The sequence below is a fragment of the Mytilus edulis genome, chromosome 7 (assembly GCF_963676685.1).
Source record: "Mytilus edulis chromosome 7, xbMytEdul2.2, whole genome shotgun sequence".
NCBI lineage: Eukaryota > Metazoa > Mollusca > Bivalvia > Mytilida > Mytilidae > Mytilus > Mytilus edulis.
The window spans coordinates 75,969,730-75,992,427 of NC_092350.1; the positions used below are offsets into that span (position 1 = coordinate 75,969,730).

Here is a 22,698-nt window from a genome sequence, read left to right on the forward strand (position 1 = left end):
TGGAAACATATTTTACATTGTTATAAATAAAACATGTGGACTTGAGACAAATCGGTGATCATGAATTTGGCAGCTAGTGCCCCTTTAAGAATGTTTTAAACTTTTATTTAACCTTTTAGTCATGGATTCAAGTGAGCTGTGTGATAAGCATTTGTTTATTTTTCATAGAATTTATTTGTTTTCGTATCTACAAAGCAATATGACGTTACAATTTCATTGAAGGACAATTAAGGAATGACAACGCTTCGACAAATTCGAGACAACCCATGAGTGTATGAAAGACAATGATACTAAATTCATTATATAATATAATAGCTTCTAATCGGGTGAACGGAAAGGAATTAGTCCGAAGTTTCGATCGTTGAAATTAAAGTATGGAAATATATATTTTTCAGTTTATGTATAATTTCAAAATTTGTTTTTGGAAATGTTCTGTCTAGGGTAAAACTTGCAAGCGGGCCTGCTTCGTCTTAAATGGAAATCTATACATTGTAATTGTTTCACCAAGACTTTATATAGAGTTATGAATATTTTTATAATATAACTTTTAAAACAATGTTGATATCGTTACTGTCTCTTTAAATAAAAGTATCTTCTTTATTCTATTATTTTTCAATTAAAATTAATGACTTCTACATTGTAGTGCATGTTGTTATTCACCTCGTCGGAACCAAATACATTCTGGGTAAATTTTTTGAAATGCTATATCAAAACATGTTGATTGGTCATAGAAACCAATTAACAATTACAGCATGCCATATGCGCACTTCGACTATACTGGACTCTTCGTTGTGCTTAAGTAAAAACTATCAGAAAGCAAAGATCAATAACTGCCACGGATAGACGAGTGCTGGCTTAGAAGGAGTCTGTACTTATGAAATAATGACTAATAAAACATGTAAAAGCAACATTAGTATACTGCTGTTCGAAAGTCACAATTCGATTGAGACAAAAACAACTCCGGGTTATGTTGTCATACAATAATGCTGCCTAATATCATACTGATCACTACAGTACGGCAGATCGGTGAACAAATTGTGGGTTTGATGATAAAAGCACAAAATTTGGAATGGTAGTAGTTTTGGGTGTTTAAAAAAATATTAGCTATGGACCCACCTTTCAAAATGACCGCCGTAAAATATCAAAATCAATAGATCTTTACAAGATCAAAATCAGTGCCAAATTTGTCATGATAGTAGTGCGAGGTATTTCAAAAACATAATCCATGGACCAACTTTGAAATTTCAGTATAGCTGCTTTTAATCCAAGATGGCCGTCTCAAAATATCAAAACCAGCAAATTTCACTTAATAATAATGTACAAGTTCTAATTTTGAATGTTAGACGGACTGGATGCTTCGAACAATATAACTTATGTTGAAATATCAAAATCAACAAATATCCATTATATATGGTTACAAAAGTGTTTTGTTTTGACGTACCTTCAGTAGAATCAAGTGACTTTGATACCAAGTGCATGCTTCATTTTTATACTAAAGCCAAACATCAAATGATTTGTGAAGACAATTCAGAAAAACTACGGTACCATAGTTGCATACGGTACCATACTTAATGTAGTCTACAACGAGGGATCACGTTTGGATACTGGCGTTATTCTAACATTTAAGCTAGAATAAACTAGAATGAAACAGTTTTCTTTATGATCAGGTGGAACAGGACATAGTAATGAGCAGTAATCTGAGGCTTGCCATGCAATTAACAAGGCAGTTGCTTACTTCTTCTGTTCAATGGTTATATTTGTGTTGCAATTAAACAGGCAACCGCAACAATCTGCTCGTACGACATCGATACGTGAAAAAGCTACACATAAAAGTAGTTCACAAAGACAAGATGTAAGCAAAACTCTTGTCCACAGTAATCAAAAACATTAGTTGATTATCGTTTGGCCAAATATTCAGATGCAGTCGTATTATTCCATTGAGGCAAATACGACGCTATCCATTTCAAAGTTACTTCTGTTTTATTTGTCTTTAATATTACATTCAACTCAACTAGAACCATCTATAAATGTATAATATGGCCCGTCTACCAGATGCTAGGACCAGTAAAGGATGTACTAAATGACAAAATGTACAGTTTACATAAGTCGTTTGTGTATGATCCAATTATCCATTTATCAACAGTACTAAAAGATTCAATCTATGAAACATTCAGTATTGAATATGGGGATGCTTCCGCGAATATTAGTGCTTTTACAACAGTAGCCGTGGACAATATTGACAACAACAGGAGTTCAACTACGGCTAACGAATCGTCACATATACTCCAATACATTACAAGCCAACACAACTTTTCGTATTATTGCTATAACTTAGTAACTAATATTATTAGTATAGAACAAGATATATATCCTAGCACTAACCAAATATAACCATGCGTTTCATACTTACATCGAGTAATAACCATATTATGGACATGCACTCTGTCAACTGTCTAACCAGAAATACCAAGTATAATTAGTATCTGGACATCATTCTACGCATATAATCGTGAAAACGCTGTTATTAAAAGGTACCTCAACTGTTTTATAATAGCGCAAGTTTAAACTTAGTTGATTTACTTGATTAACTGACGTAACAAATGTGTAGGACAATAGTCCAATGTTAGTAAGAAATGAATATGCTTAGATCCTGTAAATTATTTTCAACAAAAGATTGTGCATTATGATCAGTCAATAATCAGACGGAAAACAAAATAACGGCGGATCGCAAAAATGAAACCTCGCATTGATGCCGAGGTCGTTGAATCACAATGATAACAATTACATGCACCCATTTCTAACTTAACAGTAACTAAATTAGTTCATGATCAAGGACAGTACCTTGAAAGAGCTATAAAGTAGAAATAAGTAAGAAAAACGTATATACTGTTTTTTTTTATTTTTATTTTTATTTTCTGGAACATTTCTACATAATGTTAACTTCAGAGTTCGACATGTTTTCCTCTTCCTTGATCTAATTTCCCTTATAATATGTTGAATCGACTTGTTTTCTCCAAGTATTTGTTGGACATTTTGTATATGAACATTCTATGTTGTTCCAAGTAACTCTGTAATATATTAAACGAAATTGTAAATAAGTATACAAATAAAGTAAATAGAGTTCAAACTTAACGTACGAATATATATATAGCTATCTGCACTATCCTTAATTCTGATATGTTCACATTCTGTGCCATACTTGAAGTACCTGATATTACTTTGTTTTCTGTGTTTGTTTAATGACATGTTTGGGGAAAGATACTCTTTATATATAAAGTAATACACAGACGAGTTACTTGAAAGGGTGCCGTTTTGATACGTGTGGGTTGCAATTTTGCCAAGTTAAAATATCAATGGGTAATTAACTATTATCTTTCGAATATATATTTTTTGTTTACTTGCTGTTTAATCATAAAAGTTTTAAATACAAATTTAGATGTAAAAAATTGAATATGTAATAACTGAGAAATATATGAATGGATCATGATTGTGACAATATATTTTTGAATATGTATTAACTGGTTTAAACTGGACGTTAAGCAAGAAACAATCAATCAATCAGTATTACAACACAATATTTGTTCAAATGAAGCAATATGCAACGTTTAAAATATGTAAGTATGTCTGCACATATATGTATATATTTATACTGATAACCAACAAAATTTCAAGGGCAAGTTATGATCACGTCTTCAGCGAGTAGAAGCAGTACCACGAGTAAATTAAACTTGGATCTTCCCGAAGTTTGTACTAGATAAAGGCAATTGTAGTATACCGCTGTTCAATGGTCATAAATCGATTTAACTGAAACAAATCCGGGTCACAAACCAAAACTGAGGGAAACACGTCAACTATAAGAGGAAACAAAACTGTACACAAAATTTATATAGAGCTATCTGCATTATGTACACATTCAGTGCCATACTTGAAATATCATAGTTAAATCATTTGCTTCAGACTAAGCGGAAATAATCAGTTAATTGGAATAGTTCTTTGCCAATTTTTTATCATTCAATATGAATCTAGTTCAATTATAAAACATACGTAAAGATAAAAGTATACAAACCCGCCATCTTCACTGTTAAAACCAACGATAACCTTCCCTTTATTAACTCTATACGACCGCCCGTTTGATGTCGCGTCGTCCACTTGTACATCACAATCTCTGTATGTGTACTCTATGTCTGCAAAAAAATATTACTTATAACAGCTCAAATATTTATTTGTTCATGTAAACATAACAAGAGCTGAAGATATTTTTTTAGCATATTTGAACTGTTAATTTAATACAAGAGCTGTTTGTGTATTTTTGAAAATATTACAATCATTACGTTCTCTGTGATGAAACTATTATGAATAACACTAATGTTCAAATTAGTGCAACTTCTCAGCACTGAAAATGTAAAAGATTTGCGTAATTTGTGTAAATTCTTGTTTAATGCACTTAATCATAGGACCAAACTGTTATTGGTCAATACTTGATATTTATTTGCTTCTCTGATGTATTATGTCATGTTGTGTTATAGAAATGTATTTGTATTTATTGCACTAATAAGCATAATGTGCTTAAAGTAATAAAGAATTGAATTGAACACTATACATGATGATACCAAAACATTTTCAGAGGGCCAAAATGGAACTAATTTAGCCACAGAAAAGCTTATCTCAGTTTTTCTTAAGACAGCAAATAAATCATCCCGAATGGTGAGAAAAAAGAAATACAAAAAGAAAACTGGTTAGATAAAAGAAGTCCGACAAAACGTAAACTGTTAGAAAAGCTGTTAAAAATGGAGTCTTATTAAGAATTAATTTATGATAAACTCTCAGACTCATCATTAAATAGTCCTTCTGCATTTTACTAAACTCCGTATAAGTGATCATGGTCTTGAATTAAAAACTGGTCGGTGCACTAAAATTCTTTGAGAATAAAGACTATGTAAAAATCGAAGATGAATTTCAATTATTCTTAAATGCAAAGTAAATACAAATATCAGACAAAACCTATATAATGATATACAATTAGAAGTTGAACATTTCATTCATGAAGACAAATTATTTTATATATTAAACCCAGATAGATTTATTGGCTTTATAAAAAAGGTCATTATAACTGGGGGGGGGGGGGGGGGGGGGGGGCAGTTGTCTGAAGTAACATGGCTATCTTAAAGAAATGACCGTCACGAAATATTCAAATGTGTAGAAAGTATCATTAAGCACAAATCAACCAATCAGTCAAGAAGACATTTGATTATGTTAATTATTCCTGTGCTTCGTAAAATAATAATAATCCTATGATTTAAGAATTAAATGCTTTTTGTTATCCTATTCTGGTGTAATAGCATTGCTCATAGCCCATTTTATAAATTGGCGGTACATATCCAACTCTTTTAGAACTTGATAGAATTACAATTCATTCCATTACACCAATATCACATACATGTCATACGTTATACTGTCTACAACAATGACATGTTTTTAGTATTACTTACTTTTGTCCTCACAACATCGAACGTTTTGACCAAATCCTTCTAAATATTCCCATCCACTTATATAGCCATATCCAGGACATTTGAAAGAGTTTTTCAAATTATAAACTACCGGAAAAAAAAGAAGATAGATTGATTAAATCGATACAGAATTGTTTTTTGCATATAAACATTGGCAGGACATATGCTTTTTCAAATAGGATTTGTGTTCAGTCCGTAAAACTCATTTTTTTTCAATTATGCGGTTGTTCTTATATGTTTCTTACTGATTATCACAGTGAACTGACACGTTTAAATCCGGATTAGTGTATCGGTCTAATACAAAGCATATTCATTTTGCATTAAAATGCTCTCCTTCTGCCTAATTATGCATTTTATAAACTCTTCATAAATACTAAGATTAAAAGTGTGTATACCGTTTATCAGCTTGGTATATACTATGTAAATGATAAATTAGCTAGTTTGATTTTCACTTCTACGAAACTTCAACTGTTGAAAGTTTTTTTTTTTACCTTAATAGTGAAGATATCGTTTAACATGTTTAAGTACCTTACCTTAATAGTGAGAATATCGTTTAAGTACCTTACCTTAATAGTGAAGATATCGTTTGAGTACCTTACCTTAATAGTGAGGATATCGTTTAAGTACTTTACATATACTTACATAGAGTTTGGCACACTACGTTTTTTCCTGGTCCCGGTTTACACGTAAATGGAAACGGATCAGGGAATAGCTTATCAATGGAATCTCCGTCACGACAATACTGCCTATATGTTATTGGTCTCGATTTCTTTTTATCATTTTGGTAGCTACCAAGGACAGTGGAAGCAATAACGAGTAATATCAAACCTGTAAGTTGTAAACAAAAATATAACATTTTTTCACCAATATTAATACAAAGCATGGACACAATATTTTTATATTTTTACAGTTTTTACGTTACAGCTAAAGTTAATTGATCGATATTATATCATTTTAATGTTTGCATTTCTACTATCTAATGAACCTTGATCAAAATAATATCATGTAAATTTCTGCATTTCTGCTAACTAATCAACACTATAGATGTCAATTTTTTCTGATATGTGGTATTCTAAAGACTCGAAAATGTCAGCCACATATCAAGTATACATATCAAAATGGTAACTTTTTATACTGACAAACTATTTTTGTTGGATGCTACACTGCTTTCTGTAGGCAATCTGCATTCCTATGGTTAAACCAAAAGGTAAAATCACAAAAATACTGAACTCCGAGGAAAATTCAAAACGGAAAGTCCCTAATCACCCAAATGCATGATTCGAAAACAAACTGATAAAGACATGCCATGGCAAAAAAAAATATACTGAAAAGCGTAGAAAACTAAAGTCGAGCAACCGGATCCAAACTAATAACCGGAACGATCACAAGTGCTCCGGAAGGCTAAACAGTTCCTGCTCCATATAGAACGACCCACGTGTTACTTCTATGAAACGCGGTAAATTATACCAAGAGATAAGGTATCACACAATAGCGAATTACAGTTCAGTATTGGCTATATAATATTAAATGAAAAACAAAGGAGCATACATAAATTTCTGCAAATTATGATTACATTGAGCGTTGCCATTAATTAATCTGTTAATGAAATAAATATAAGAACTTTCTATTTTGATAAATTCAGTTGATGTTCAATGCACATAGAAGAAGTCTATCAAAACATTGTTTTAATATTTATTGAGTTTTCATGAAAACAAATGTTCCATGGAGTATAAAATTTCTCTCATACAAAATTTTTAACAGAAACATAAACCTTATCAGTGGAGTTGACTCGTCTTCGAAATAACACGAACGAGACTTACCTTCGCCATAAAACAAAACAAGATGTGAACGTACAGTGGTATGAGGATATGTGGTCCTAAGCGATGTCATCGCTGTAAACTTTAAATAAAGTACAAAAAAGCAACTTTCATTTTTGTCTAATACGCAAAGTGATTTAGATTTATGATTTGTTTTTCTTAATATTATTACCTTTGTAGCTTAAACAAGCCATTGCAAACTGTAAGTAAGTAAGGTAAGTTTCCGTCCTTGAGTAACAAAGTTGTAGGTTAAGTTATAATGTACTATGGAAATCACCTTGCTTTATATACTTATTCAATTTAAGAAGTTAAAGCCCGTTAATAATGAAACCAAAATTAACAAGAAGCTATGTTAAATTAACTGAAACCCACCAGAAAGCAATTGAATGCGTCGGTGAACTAACAATATGCATTTGACAAACTGAAAATCGTTGATCTTGAAATTGGAATTGAATTCACGCCGAAAGATAGAAAACACATAAGTTAACACACAATATCAAACTATTGTCGACGAACCAGTACACAATAATTAGAAAGACAACACGAGCCATTAACAGGAAAAACTACTACAAACAAGAATAAAAAGTGTGTTAGTGAGGGTGTATAGAAAACTACTTTCCGTGAGAATGTTTTAAAATGTTTAAAAAAGAGCAAGGGGTAATAAAAACATAAGCTCAAGAAAATCAAAACGCACTACATTAAACAAAAGTAGACGTATAACATTTAACAAATTAGCCGGATCTGAGACTGGAACGGGTTGTGCAGGAGAGGAAAGCAGTTTTTTTTTTATCTTTTGGTCGTTTGTAAAGGATAACTGAAAAAGTCGCATTAATGATTTCATATTTTTTAATTACTTAACAATTTGCAAGAATGATTGATAACGAAATATTGATATCCATTCAAGTACGTATGAAATCATTTTATAAACAATTCATTTAAAAAATACCTAGTGCTTTTCTATTACCATCTTTTAACTACCATTAACCTCTCTAAAACTTAATTTGATATTTTTAAAGTTAGTTTTTAAATGTTTTAAGAAACTAAGATACTATCTCCGTTTGACGAAGTTGACCTTACCATACGTCATTTTGCATATGGCCGTTCGGTCAGGGTTTTCCCTGGGTATTGAAGTATTCATAGATGTTGAGGATGTACTTAGTTGAGGTTTAGACATGTATTTCAGATGGTCAGACTCCTGGGTCAAAGCATGTTAAACCGTTATGCTTAATAACACTAATTTTTCTTATCATATATGAAATTTATAGCTCAAAAAGGGTCATTTACCAAATTTTAAGCAGATTCTTGATTTCATTTCTTTCAATTTGAGACCCTTATAAAACCAATGCAAATATAAGGTTAAAGTCAAAGACAGTCTGCTTCCGCCAATTGTTTAAAATTAAATATCTCGAAAAGGAGCTGCAAAAACTATCAATATTTTGAGCTTATGCTTATGATTTTCCGACTTATTGTATCTATCTTAAAATCTGTTTTTTTCTTAATTTCCCTTAAGTACATCCTTAAGCTTTAAAATGTTTGTAATTCCCTTACATCTTCTGAAATTTCGTTTGAATGGAGTGGCTCAATTTTATCTTTTTTATTTGTGCTTCTTTTAATTGTTTCACTTTATGTTGAATTTTTTGTTATGGCATTGTCTATTTAATATGAATTAAGGTTTCGGGTACCTTTGTTTTCTCATATTACTCTTTGTGTATGTACAGCGTCAATGCATCGTTTAAATTATAATAATATCGATTCACTGACTTGTTACGAGTTAGAACACTTCTCATAACATGTCCAATTGACTCGGAATCTTATTGCATAGGGTTGTCAGTGTTCGCGCTTAAGGCTGGTTTTTCCGAAAGTAGTATGACATGTATGACTTCCTTCATATAAAAAAAGAACCGTAAGGATAAAGCCAAGAGTATTGAAAATTGTCTGAACTACCTACAATCAATCAATCAAATCACATGAACTGTTTACGCAAAGGTATTTTGATTTTAAAAATTTAAACCGGAAAAAAGGACTTCAAAGTGCATGTATTGTTCAAGTTGCATATACCAATGATAACAAATATATATATATATATTAATGTTACTCCTGCAAACATTATTTTTCTTTTCTCGTTCAAACTTTTTGAAAATTGTTAATAATGATATGAATATAGAATATAGAATAAGGAGATGTGGAATGATTGCAAATGGGACAATGCCGACTTTAATCATTTGATTTATTTGCATACGATATATAGCTTATCATGTGTTTAAACTATTAGTCTTTCTGATAAATTATAAGATATGACTAAACTATTAGTCTTTCTGATAAATTATAAGATACGACTAAACATATCTGGTCTTTGTTTATTTTAATTTTAGTTTCTTGTACAATTTGGAAATTAGTATGGCGTTCATTATCACTGATGATAACTGGTTCTTTATTTCCGTGATTGGACTATCATTTACCTGTAAGAAACCATTATTTTACCTTTAGCTGTCCAATATGTTTTAAGAATTGCCCTCTTCTTTCTTAAAAATATTTGACAGCTGTAAGGTAGCATGACTGATTCCTACAGGTAAATGATAGTTCAATCACTGAAATAAAAAAAAAACACTATTAATTACCCTAATTGTTTTCATCAAGTAAAGAAAAATACAACTAAAGAACAAATGACAATTAAAAACAACATTGTATTAAAGTCAACTCCCAATACAATAATTTTGTCACTCATCAAAACGGTCTCTTGAGGGAAAAAAACTTTCAATTGATTTTTAACACTACCAATACTTATATCACAGAAATTTTTCTTATGTTTTGGGTTGTCTCTTTTCGCACTAATTCAATAAGTTGATTATGGTCGTTGTAAGTCTTGTTTTTTTCCCTTTGTGAATTTCTTTTTTTTTTTAAGATTTAACCTCGTCCGTCTTTCTCTTTCTTCGTTCTTGCACTAACAATATACTTTAATCACTTTATACATTTTGAAACACAAAACACATGTAAAGATTTTCACGGATACTATGAGCGGAAAATATGATAAGTCCTTGTGCACGTGCAAATCATGATACGCATACCCTGTGTAGTATTCTTCATGTAGCAGTACCTGTTTTTTAGTTGAGCTACTGTTTAAAGGGGCCAATTGCAACATGTAGGATAAATTTTAATGTAAAGAAGTTTATTTACAAAACAATTTTCCTACTTGATGAAATTATATCTTTGCTTGCTGTTTCTTTTGTTTTACTTTTTTCGACGTGTTAAACAATGTTTTAAGTAAGATATAAGCCTCTAACAGTCGATTCTGTAAAATATTAAACAAATATTTTACAGAATGGACTGTTGTCGGCTTATATACCTGACATAATAGTCAAACATAATATTAATCTGGTTGTTTTTTAAATTACAGTCACCTTATCTCATTTAATTACATAAACTTTCCTTCACCCCCTGATGTTGAACATGTATGTTCTGTTCTATAAGTAGGTACGTAGGTGCCCATATTCACAAATTTGCACCATCCTGGGATCAATTATCAAACAAATTATTTCTGTATTATGGTTTTGAGTGTTTTGTAAATATCTTACAGAAACCAACTCTTTGAATTAGAATATTTTAGTAGCACTTGATAAAACTAATAATTTTATCTAAATCAAGGACACACTATTACATTTCTCCAATAGCCAGTGATGTTTATTGTTCGTTCTAAAAATCAATTACTATATGAAACAAAATATAAAGTATTTCTAACGACATTTGATATGAACAGGGGTAATGGGATTTTGATTTATTTAACATTTTGTATATTATTTTTGGAAGCACCTGCTGCTGCTTTTTGTTATGTATCATTAATTAATACAAGCGATTAATTTCTATTTTTGCAATTTAAGATTACAAAACCTTGTCCTACATTCTCGTTTTAGCTTACATAGTTGTAAATTAACATGCTTGAAATTGTTTTTCTTTAAGTAATAGCCTTATGACGATGATTTTTTTCATATGTTTTTTAGTAAACTACATGTAATGATGGTAAGAAACAGAAAAATGAAAACATCTAATAAATAAAATGATCGAAATATTATTAATAAAATTGAGAATGGAAATGGAGAATGTGCCAAAGAGACAACAACCCGACCATAGAAAAAAACAACAGCAGAAGGTCACCAACAGGTCTTCAATGTAGCGAGAAATTCCCGCACCCGGAGGCGTTCTTCAACTGGCCCCTAAACAAATATATACTAGTTCAGTGATAATGAACGCCATACTAATTTCCAAATTGTACACAAGAAACTAAAATCAAAATAATACAAGACTAACAAAGACCAGATATGTTTAGTCGTATCTTATAATTTATCCGAAAGACTAATAGTTAAGTCATATCTTATATTTAATCAGAAAGACTAATAGTTTAAACACATGATAAGCTATATATCGTATGCAAATAAATCAAATGATTAAAGTCGGCATTGTCCCATTTGCAATCATCCACATCTCCTTAATCTATATTCATATCATTATTAACAATTTTCAAAAAGTTTGAACGAGAAAAGAAAAATAATGTTTGCAGGAGTAACATTATTATTATATATATATATATATATATATATATATATATATATATATATATATATATATATAGATTGCCTAACAATGTAATTTTAACACACTATTTAGTATGTAAATATAAGAATGTTTAAAATATTTACAAAATGATGAAAATAAACGCAATATTTCGCTAGACCAACTAGCTTTATCAAGCGTGCATCTATCCAGGTGAAATCGGATGTAGATGATAAGAAACTTTTGCAGCTCAACGTCTGTGTTGCACTGAACTGCCTTCAAAATAAGAAAATTTTGCAGCTCAATGTATATGACCTCTTGCATTTAGCTGCTTTGAAAATAAGAAAATTTTGCAGCTCAATGTACATGTTGCACTTGGATTTAGCTACCTTAAAAAATACATAATTGGTAGTCGAAGTTAGCAACGTCCATTGGCCAATATTACGGGATAAAAAGGACGATGCTTTGTTTTAAATTATTCTTTATCTTTCCTGTATCTTTTTTCGTCTTTTTCGTTAAGACCATCAGGTTCTAAAGTGTGGAGTTGGTGGATCCAAAAGTTTTCTCTTCTCCTTCTCGCCGTGGTGTCCCATTCGGTGTTGACTTCTATAATTTGGAAAGTGACATTATCAAAAGGATGTTTCGTTGAACGAAGATGTCTTGTGAGAGGACAGTTTTTGTTGGTTTTGTACGATGAACGATGGTTATTGAGCCGAATATTAAATTTGTCCATTGTTTCTCCCACATACTGAATGCCACAAGTGTCACATGTTAATATATAAATTGAGTTCTCCGTTTTACAGTTGGAATTAGAGTAGATGGTATAATTTTGTTTAGTAACGGAGCTGATGAAAGAACTGCTTGTATTGGCAGCTTTACAACACAAACAATTCCTTCGACCACATTGTTTGTAGCAACCGGGCGATGGATTAGGCTGCTTGGTTAATACAGATGTCACTAATTTGTCACGGATGTTTTTAGGTCTTCTGAAGGCCATGACTGGTGGTGAAGAAAATACTTTTTTTAGATTTAAATCATTTTCTATAATTTTCCAATGCTTATGAACAATGGATGACACATTTTTAAAATCAGGATGGTAAGTGAGTACAAGGGGTGTTCTGTTAGCTGCTTTATTCTTATCTTTGTACTCAAGAAGTTCTTGGCGACTAGTTTTGTTTGCTCTTTCGAAAGCGCTATCAATAATGTTGTTATTGTATCCTCGAACAACTAGATGTTTACGAAGTTGTCCAAGTCTAGCATTTTTCGTATTTTCAGTAGAGCATATTCTCTTGATTCGCAATGCCTGGCTGAATGGGATACCACGGGAGCAGTGTTTAGGATGGCAACTTTTAGGAGAAAGGAATTGATGTTTGTCCGTTTGTTTGGTATGAAGGTCCGTTATAATGGTTCCGTTCTTGATGTAACTCGTAGTATCGAGGAAGTTTATTTTCTCCATAGATGATTCATATGTAAATTTTATTGAATGGTGGAAAGAGTTGCAGTGTTCTAGAAATTCATTAAGATGTTCTTGTGAATCTGTCCATTAAATGGACAGATTCACAAGAACATCTTAATGAATTTCTAGAACACTGCAACTCTTTCCACCATTCAATAAAATTTACATATGAATCATCTATGGAGAAAATAAACTTCCTCGATACTACGAGTTACATCAAGAACGGAACCATTATAACGGACCTTCATACCAAACAAACGGACAAACATCAATTCCTTTCTCCTAAAAGTTGCCATCCTAAACACTGCTCCCGTGGTATCCCATTCAGCCAGGCATTGCGAATCAAGAGAATATGCTCTACTGAAAATACGAAAAATGCTAGACTTGGACAACTTCGTAAACATCTAGTTGTTCGAGGATACAATAACAACATTATTGATAGCGCTTTCGAAAGAGCAAACAAAACTAGTCGCCAAGAACTTCTTGAGTACAAAGATAAGAATAAAGCAGCTAACAGAACACCCCTTGTACTCACTTACCATCCTGATTTTAAAAATGTGTCATCCATTGTTCATAAGCATTGGAAAATTATAGAAAATGATTTAAATCTAAAAAAAGTATTTTCTTCACCACCAGTCATGGCCTTCAGAAGACCTAAAAACATCCGTGACAAATTAGTGACATCTGTATTAACCAAGCAGCCTAATCCATCGCCCGGTTGCTACAAACAATGTGGTCGAAGGAATTGTTTGTGTTGTAAAGCTGCCAATACAAGCAGTTCTTTCATCAGCTCCGTTACTAAACAAAATTATACCATCTACTCTAATTCCAACTGTAAAACGGAGAACTCAATTTATATATTAACATGTGACACTTGTGGCATTCAGTATGTGGGAGAAACAATGGACAAATTTAATATTCGGCTCAATAACCATCGTTCATCGTACAAAACCAACAAAAACTGTCCTCTCACAAGACATCTTCGTTCAACGAAACATCCTTTTGATAATGTCACTTTCCAAATTATAGAAGTCAACACCGAATGGGACACCACGGCGAGAAGGAGAAGAGAAAACTTTTGGATCCACCAACTCCACACTTTAGAACCTGATGGTCTTAACGAAAAAGACGAAAAAAGATACAGGAAAGATAAAGAATAATTTAAAACAAAGCATCGTCCTTTTTATCCCGTAATATTGGCCAATGGACGTTGCTAACTTCGACTACCAATTATGTATTTTTTAAGGTAGCTAAATCCAAGTGCAACATGTACATTGAGCTGCAAAATTTTCTTATTTTCAAAGCAGCTAAATGCAAGAGGTCATATACATTGAGCTGCAAAATTTTCTTATTTGAAGGCAGTTCAGTGCAACACAGACGTTGAGCTGCAAAAGTTTCTTATCATCTACATCCGATTTCACCTGGATAGATGCACGCTTGATAAAGCTAGTTGGTCTAGCGAAATATTGCGTTTATTTTCATCATTTTGTAAATATTTTAAACATTCTTATATTTACATACTAAATAGTGTGTTAAAATTACATTGTTAGGCAATCTATAATTTTATTTGTGTAATTGAATTAATCTCTGTACTGATTAATCCACACTCGTATAGATTTGTATGTCATGTGCTGCTATTTATAGGCACTTATATATATATATATATATATATATATATATATATATATATATATATACAACTCGTCTAAACATCAACCCAACAATGTTAGATCTGTAAATTTGCTTTCGCAAATTTTTGGTTCTTCCCTCGCCGGGATTCGAACCCATGCTACTGTGATATCGTGATACCAAATCGCCTGCACTGCAGCCGTCCCGCTAGACCACACGACCACCTAGGCTCTCATAAAAAGAGCTTTCGCTGGCCGTGTGTTACCTTTCCACGTCAGTTTTAATCTAGCGGCGTACTACAGTACATGATATATAAGGCATGAAGATGTTATTGTTACAGATCAGCTAAATTATCTATAGTAAAGGATCCTACAAATTAATGTAATATACAGTCACAGAAAATAATTATATTTATAAGTACGTCTGAGTCAGTGACAACTCTACAACAGATGTATCTATATATATATATTTTTTATCATTGGTATATGCAACTTGAACAATACAGGCACTTTGAAGTCCTTTTTTCCGGTTTAAATTTTTAAAATGAAAATACCTTTGCGTAAACAGTATTTTATCTATTCACATTCAAGGTTTTGGAAAATGTTTGATACTGATTTCAATACAAAATAAGGAGATATGGAATGACTGCAGATTATACAATTTTCAAGCATCCTTCAAATGAAGTGGATTTAAGAAAATATAAGTCACTTCATTACCTTCGACAATGACTAAAACTCATACCATTCAGTCAACTATAAATGTTTCAACAGGACAAAATCATTTTTACAATTCCAGCGAAAATAACAATGGCTTGATGCATGACACACAATAAAAAACACAATTATTACAGACGGCAACCAACACCAATGATTGAATCACAGACATATTTTTATATATAATTAGTCTTGCTTTGGCGTGTTAAGTGAACCTAGCCCTCAAATAACCTGGGACATAGAATTGATAACACAACATAAGAATAAACTGACAACATGGTCCATGTCCAACACTTATGTTCATGTGATTTGATTGATTGATTGTAGGTAGTTCAGACAATTTTCAATACTCTTGGCTTTATCCTTACGGTTCTTTTCTTTATATGAAGGAAGTCATACATGTCATACTACTTTCGGAAAAACCAGCCTTAGGCGCGAACAATGACAACCCTATTCAATAAGATTCCGAGTCAATTGGACATGTTATGAGACGTGTTCTAACTCGTAACAAGTCAGTGAATCGATATTATTATAATTTAAACGATGCATTGACGCTGTACATACACAAAGAGTAATATGAGAAAACAAAGGTACCCGAAACCTAAATTCATATTAAATAGACAATGCCATAACAAAAAATTCAACATAAAGTGAAACAATTAAAAGAAGCACAAATAAAAAATATAAAATTGAGCCACTCCATTCAAACGAAATTTCATAAGATGTAAGGGGAAGTCACAATAACAAACATTTTAAAGCTTAAGGATGTACTTAAGGGAAATTAAGAAAAAAAAACAGATTTTAAGATAGATACAATAAGTCGGAAAATCATAAGCATAAGCTCAAAATATTGATAGTTTTTGCAGTTCCTTTTCGAGATATTTAATTTTAAACAATTGGCGGAAGCAGACTGTCTTTGACTTTAACCTTATATTTGCATTGGTTTTATAAGGGTCTCAAATTGAAAGAAATGAAATCAAGAATCTGCTTAAAATTTGGTAAATGACCCTTTTTGAGCTATAAATTTCATATATGATAAGAAAAATTAGTGTTATTAAGCAAAACGGTTTAACATGCTTTGACCAAGGAGTCTGACCATCTGAAATACATGTATAAACCTCAACTAAGTACATCCTCAACATCTATGAATACTTCAATACCCAGGGAAAACCCTGACCGAACGGCCATATGCAAAATGACGTATGGCAAGGTCAACTTCGTCAAACGGAGATAGTATCTTAGTTTCTTAAAACATTTAAAAACTAACTTTAAAAATATCAAATTAAGTTTTAGAGAGGTAAATGGTAGTTAAAAGATGGTAATAGAAAAGCACTAGGTATTTTTTAAATGAATTGTTTATAAAATGATTTCATACGTACTTGAATGGATATCAATATTTCGTTATTAATCATTCTTGCAAATTGTTAAGTAATTAAAAAAATATGAAATCATTAATGCGACTTTTTCAGTTATCATTTACAAACGACCAAAAGATAAAAAAAAAAAACTGCTTTCCTCTCCTGCACAACCCGTTCCAGTCTCAGATCCGGCTAATTTGTTAAATGTTATACGTCTACTTTTGTTTAATGTAGTGCGTTTTGATTTTCTTGAGCTTATGTTTTTATTACCCCTTGCTCTTTTTTAAACATTTTAAAACATTCTCACGGAAAGTAGTTTTCTATACACCCTCACTAACACACTTGTTATTCTTGTTTGTAGTAGTTTTTCCTGTTAATGGCTCGTGTTGTCCGATTTCTAATTATTGTGTACTGGTTCGTCGACAATAGTTTGATATTGTGTGTTAACTTATGTGTTTTCTATCTTTCGGCGTGAATTCAATTCCAATTTCAAGATCAACGATTTTCAGTTTGTCAAATTCATATTGTTAGTTCACCGACGCATTCAATTGCTTTCTGGTGGGTTTCAGTTAATTTAACATAGCTTCTTGTTAATTTTGGTTTCATTATTAACGGGCTTTAACGTCTTAAATTGAATAAGTATATAAAGCAAGGTGATTTCCATAGTACATTATAACTTAACCTACAACTTTGTTACTCAAGGACGGAAACTTACCTTACTTACTTACAGTTTGCAATGGCTTGTTTAAGCTACAAAGGTAATAATATTAAGAAAAACAAATCATAAATCTAAATCACTTTGCGTATTAGACAAAAATGAAAGTTGCTTTTTTGTACTTTATTTAAAGTTTACGGCGATGACATCGCTTAGGACCACATATCCTCATACCACTGTACGTTCACATCTTGTTTTGTTTTATGGCGAAGGTAAGTCTCGTTCGTGTTATTTCGAAGACGAGTCAACTCCACTGATAAGGTTTATGTTTCTGTTAAAAATTTTGTGTGAGAGAAATTTTATACTTCATGGAACATTTGTTTTCATGAAAACTCAATAAATATTAAAACAATGTTTTGAAAGACTTCTTCTATGTGCATTGAACATCAACTGAATTTATCAAAATAGAAAGTTCTTATATTTATTTCATTAACAGATTAATTAATGGCAACGCTCAATGTAATCATAATTTGCAGAAATTTATGTATTCTCCTTTGTTTTTCATTTAATATTATATAGCCAATACTGAACTGTAATTCGCTATTGTGTGATACCTTATCTCTTGGTATAGTTTACCGCGTTTCATAGAAGTAACACGTGGGTCGTTCTATATGGAGCAGGAACTGTTTAGCCTTCCGGAGCACTTGTGATCGTTCCGGTTATTAGTTTGGATCCGGTTGCTCGACTTTAGTTTGCTACGCTTTTCCGTATTTTTTTTTTTGCCATGGCATGTCTTTATCAGTTTGTTTTCGAATCATGCATTTGGGTGATTAGGGACTTTCCGTTTTGAATTTTCCTCGGAGTTCAGTATTTTTGTGATTTTACTTTTTGGTTTAACCATAGGAATGCAGATTGCCTACAGAAAGCAATGTAGCATCCAACAAAAATAGTTTGTCAGTATAAAAAGTTACCATTTTGATATGTATACTTGATATGTGGCTGACATTTTCGAGTCTTTAGAATACCACATATCAGAAAAAATTGACATCTATAGTGTTGATTAGTTAGCAGAAATGCAGAAATTTACATGATATTATTTTGATCAAGGTTCATTAGATAGTAGAAATGCAAACATTAAAATGATATAATATCGATCAATTAACTTTAGCTGTAACGTAAAAACTGTAAAAATATAAAAATATAAAAATATTGTGTCCATGCTTTGTATTAATATTGGTGAAAAAATGTTATATTTTTGTTTACAACTTACAGGTTTGATATTACTCGTTATTGCTTCCACTGTCCTTGGTAGCTACCAAAATGATAAAAAGAAATCGAGACCAATAACATATAGGCAGTATTGTCGTGACGGAGATTCCATTGATAAGCTATTCCCTGATCCGTTTCCATTTACGTGTAAACCGGGACCAGGAAAAAACGTAGTGTGCCAAACTCTATGTAAGTATATGTAAAGTACTTAAACGATATCCTCACTATTAAGGTAAGGTACTCAAACGATATCTTCACTATTAAGGTAAGGTACTTAAACGATATTCTCACTATTAAGGTAAGGTACTTAAACATGTTAAACGATATCTTCACTATTAAGGTAAAAAAAAACAACTTTCAACAGTTGAAGTTTCGTAGAAGTGAAAATCAAACTAGCTAATTTATCATTTACATAGTATATACCAAGCTGATAAACGGTATACACACTTTTAATCTTAGTATTTATGATGAGTTTATAAAATGCATAATTACATTTTAATGCAAAATGAATATGCTTTGTATTAGACCGATACACTAATCCGGATTTAAACGTGTCAGTTCACTGTGATAATCAGTAAGAAACATATAAGAACAACCGCATAATTGAAAAAAAATGAGTTTTACGGACTGAACACAAATCCTATTTGAAAAAGCATATGTCCTGTCAATGTTTATATGCAAAAAACAATTCTGTATCGATTTAATCAATCTATCTTCTTTTTTTCCCGGTAGTTTATAATTTGAAAAACTCTTTCAAATGTCCTGGATATGGCTATATAAGTGGATGGGAATATTTAGAAGGATTTGGTCAAAACGTTCGATGTTGTGAGGACAAAAGTAAGTAATACTAAAAACATGTCATTGTTGTAGACAGTATAACGTATGACATGTATGTGATATTGGTGTAATGGAATGAATTGTAATTCTATCAAGTTCTAAAAGCGTTGGATATGTACCGCCAATTTATAAAATGGGCTATGAGCAATGCTTTTACACCAGAATAAGATAACAAAAAGCATTTAATTCTTAAATCATAGGATTATTATTATTTTACGAAACACAGGAATAATTAACATAATCAAATGTCTTCTTGACTGATTGGTTGATTTGCGCTTAATGCTACTTTCTACACATTTGAATATTTCGTGACGGTCATTTCTGTAAGATAGCCATGTTACTTCAGACAACTGCCCACATGTATCCCCCCTCCCCCCCCCCCCCCCCCCCCCCAGTTATAATGACCTTTTTTATAAAGCCAATAAATCTATCGGGGTTTAATATATAAAATAATTTGTCTTCATGAATGAAATGTTCAACTTCTAATTGTATATCATTATATAGGTTTTGTCTGATATTTGTATTTACTTTGCATTTAAGAATAATTGAAATTCATCTTCGATTTTACATAGTCTTTATTCTCAAAGAATTTTAGTGCACCGACCAGTTTTTAATTCAAGACCATGATCACTTATACGGAGTTTAGTAAAATGCAGAAGGACTATTTAATGATGAGTCTGAGAGTTTATCATAAATTAATTCTTAATAAGACTCCATTTTTAACAGCTTTTCTAACAGTTTACGTTTTGTCGGACTTCTTTTATCTAACCAGTTTTCTTTTTTTATTTCTTTTTTCTCACCATTCGGGATGATTTATTTGCTGTCTTAAGAAAAACTGAGATAAGCTTTTCTGTGGCTAAATTAGTTCCATTTTGGCCCTCTGAAAATGTTTTGGTATCATCATGTATAGTGTTATTCATAATAGTTTCATCACAGAGAACGTAATGATTGTAATATTTTCAAAAATACACAAACAGCTCTTGTATTAAATTAACAGTTCAAATATGCTAAAAAAAATATCTTCAGCTCTTGTTATGTTTACATGAACAAATAAATATTTGAGCTGTTATAAGTAATATTTTTTGCAGACATAGAGTACACATACAGAGATTGTGATGTACAAGTGGACGACGCGACATCAAACGGGCGGTCGTATAGAGTTAATAAAGGAAAGGTTATCGTTGGTTTTAACAGTGAAGATGGCGGGTTTGTATACTTTTATCTTTACACATGTTTTATAATTGAACTAGATTCATATTGAATGATAAAAAATTGGCAAAGAACTATTCCAATTAACTGATTATTTCCGCTTAGTCTGAAGCAAATGATTTTACTATGATATTTCAAGTATGGCACTGAATGTGTACATAATGCAGATAGCTCTATATAAATTTTGTGTACAGTTTTGTTTCCTCTTATAGTTGACGTGTTTCCCTCAGTTTTGGTTTGTGACCCGGATTTGTTTCAGTTAAATCGATTTATGACCATTGAACAGCGGTATACTACAATTGCCTTTATCTAGTACAAACTTCGGGAAGATCCAAGTTTAATTTACTCGTGGTACTGCTTCTACTCGCTGAAGACGTGATCATAACTTGCCCTTGAAATTTTGTTGGTTAGCAGTATAAATATATACATATATGTGCAGACATACTTACATATTTTAAACGTTGCATGTTGCTTCATTTGAACAAATATTGTGTTGTAATACTGATTGATTGATTGTTTCTTGCTTAACGTCCAGTTTAAACCAGTTAATACATATTCAAAAATATATTGTCACAATCATGATCCATTCATATATTTCTCAGTTATTACATATTCAATTTTTTACATCTAAATTTGTATTTAAAACTTTTATGATAAAACAGCAAGTAAACAAAAAATATATATTCGAAAGATAATAGTTAATTACCCATTGATATTTTAACTTGGCAAAATTGCAACCCACACGTATCAAAACGGCACCCTTTCAAGTAACTCGTCTGTGTATTACTTTATATATAAAGAGTATCTTTCCCCATACATGTCATTAAACAAACACAGAAAACAAAGTAATATCAGGTACTTCAAGTATGGCACAGAATGTGAACATATCAGAATTAAGGATAGTGCAGATAGATATATATATATTCGTACGTTAAGTTTGAATTCTATTTACTTTATTTGTATACTTATTTACAATAATTTCGTTTAATATATTACAGAGTTACTTGGAACAACATAGAATGTTCATATACAAAATGTCCAACAAATACTTGGAGAAAACAAGTCGATTCAACATATTATAAGGGAAATTAGATCAAGGAAGAGGAAAACATGTCGAACTCTGAAGTTAACATTATGTAGAAATGTTCCAGAAAATAAAAATAAAAATAAAAAAAAACAGTATATACGTTTTTCTTACTTATTTCTACTTTATAGCTCTTTCAAGGTACTGTCCTTGATCATGAACTAATTTAGTTACTGTTAAGTTAGAAATGGGTGCATGTAATTGTTATCATTGTGATTCAACGACCTCGGCATCAATGCGAGGTTTCATTTTTGCGATCCGCCGTTATTTTGTTTTCCGTCTGATTATTGACTGATCATAATGCACAATCTTTTGTTGAAAATAATGGTTAGTTTACAGGATCTAAGCATATTCATTTCTTACTAACATTGGACTATTGTCCTACACATTTGTTACGTCAGTTAATCAAGTAAATCAACTAAGTTTAAACTTGCGCTATTATAAAACAGTTGAGGTACCTTTTAATAACAGCGTTTTCACGATTATATGCGTAGAATGATGTCCAGATACTAATTATACTTGGTATTTCTGGTTAGACAGTTGACAGAGTGCATGTCCATAATATGGTTATTACTCGATGTAAGTATGAAACGCATGGTTATATTTGGTTAGTGCTAGG

General features: G+C 31.6%; 2 long non-coding RNA genes across 2 annotated transcripts; one reads left to right on the forward strand and one right to left on the reverse strand.

The window, feature by feature from the left end:
* Positions 1-2,924: 2,924 nt before the first annotated feature.
* LOC139483646 (uncharacterized) lies at positions 2,925-6,329 on the reverse strand. Its single transcript, XR_011655067.1, has 4 exons — positions 6,150-6,329; positions 5,490-5,594; positions 4,067-4,184; positions 2,925-3,068 (listed from the first exon to the last, which is right to left on the reverse strand). It is a non-coding gene; the product is annotated as an uncharacterized lncRNA (long non-coding RNA).
* A 12,629-nt stretch (positions 6,330-18,958) lies between these two features.
* Positions 18,959-22,168, forward strand: LOC139482246 (uncharacterized). The gene is made up of 4 exons (XR_011654809.1): positions 18,959-19,138; positions 19,682-19,786; positions 20,875-20,992; positions 21,994-22,168. It is a non-coding gene; the product is annotated as an uncharacterized lncRNA (long non-coding RNA).
* The last annotated feature ends 530 nt before the right edge of the window (positions 22,169-22,698 follow it).